We start from the raw sequence: 1,610 nt of genomic DNA, 5'->3' as shown, positions 1-1,610 counted from the left end.
TGTGAGGACAAATTGTTGATGACATTGAAATGGTCGATTGAATACACCGTTGAACCACTCTTGCTTGTCGACTCTCTCTCACCTTCTTGCCAATCCATGTGATACCTTACCACATCTTCAATTAAGTCCACCACTTCATCCTCCGTTTTGTTCATGATAGGGCCTCTAGCACTAGCATCTAAGCAAGATTTTCCTTGAGGACTTAGACCTCCATTGAAGATTTGGATGATTTGATAGGTGGGAATCCCATGATGTGGGCACTCTCTTTGGTATTCCTTATACCTCTCCCATGCCTCATAAAGTCTTTCATTGGGCTTTTGCTTGAAGCTTTGAATGAGAGCTCTTGCTTCGGCCGTCTTCTTTTGTGGGTAAAACCGAGATAGAAACTCCTTAGTCACTTCATCCCATGTTCTCAAAGAGTTTGGCTTCACCTCTTTGTCCAACCACTCTAGAGCACGTCTAATAAGAGAAAAAGGGAAAAGTTTAAGTTGAATAATGAACTCTTGAGTAACCCCATTCACCTTGATGGTATTGCAATACTTCTCAAACTCCTTAAGGTGGTTGAGGGGACTCTCATGCTTGGCTCCACTAAATTGACGCCTCTCTATCAAAGTAATCATCGCCGATATTATCTCAAAGTCATTTGCCGGTGTCGTAGGAGGAGCGATTCCACTTTCAAACCTATAGGCTCCCGGAGTTCCCAACTCCTTCAATGCTACTCTCGGATTAGCACCCATGCTTTCTCGTTCTTCTTCTTCTTCTTGATGGTCTTCCTCTTTTGAGGGACTTGAGCTTGAGGAACGATTAGCATCCCTTATCCTTGTTATAGTCCTCTCAATTTTCGGATCAAATGGCACTAAATTTCGATCTCGTGCCCTACGCATACAAATCTCAAAGCAAAATATTAATAACACGGGTATAAATGTAGCCTAAAAGAAAGAAAATCTTTTTCTATTTTTTAAGTAAAATGGAATAGACTTAGTTAACAATAGCAAGTAACCATGCCATTCCCCGTCAACAGCGCCATTTTTTATGAGAGGAAAACCTAGGTCGTTGAGTTCTATGTATCCCCCGATCAAACCAAATTTATAACCAAACCCAACCCTAAGTATAGGGGTAAGTCAGGGTCAAATCCAAGGGAATGAGGTATAAGGTAAGGTCTCTAGTCAAGCTATTCCAAAATCAAAGCTAACAATGGAAATCAATGTCAAAGTACTAGAGATTTAGGATCCTCATGCATTCACAATAAACTTGCAAATTTGTCGGGAAATTGATCAATTAAGCAATGCGAGGGAAAACGGTTTTTACAATCAAAATCAATTATAAAGCTATTTCCTAGGGTCAAGCTAGAGGTCTCTGATGAGCGTAATTTATAGCACTCATTTGTTCTCTTTTAGGGTGATTTTAGACTGCTTTTATAGCTCTTTTCATTCCTTTTTCCTTAGTTTTGCTCTTTATTTCTTTAGCTTGCACTTTCCTTAGTTGATTTTCCATTTTCGTGTATTTCTTGGTTTATTTTCTCTTTTTCCCTTTTATTTGTTTGTTTTCTTTCATTTTCAGGTTAAGATCGTTGACCAAGGATTCCCGAAGTTTCTTCCCGGGTTTTGCAT

At 39.4% G+C, this 1,610-nt stretch overlaps 1 pseudogene; it reads left to right on the top strand.

Moving 5' to 3' along the window:
• Positions 1-243: 243 nt before the first annotated feature.
• LOC145573415 (small nucleolar RNA R71) lies at positions 244-341 on the top strand (annotated as a pseudogene).
• Positions 342-1,610: the final 1,269 nt, after the last annotated feature.

Source organism: Chenopodium album, chromosome 12 (genome assembly GCF_948465745.1).
Source record: "Chenopodium album chromosome 12, dcCheAlbu1.1, whole genome shotgun sequence".
NCBI lineage: Eukaryota > Viridiplantae > Streptophyta > Magnoliopsida > Caryophyllales > Amaranthaceae > Chenopodium > Chenopodium album.
This window is presented reverse-complemented; position numbering and strand designations above follow the sequence as displayed.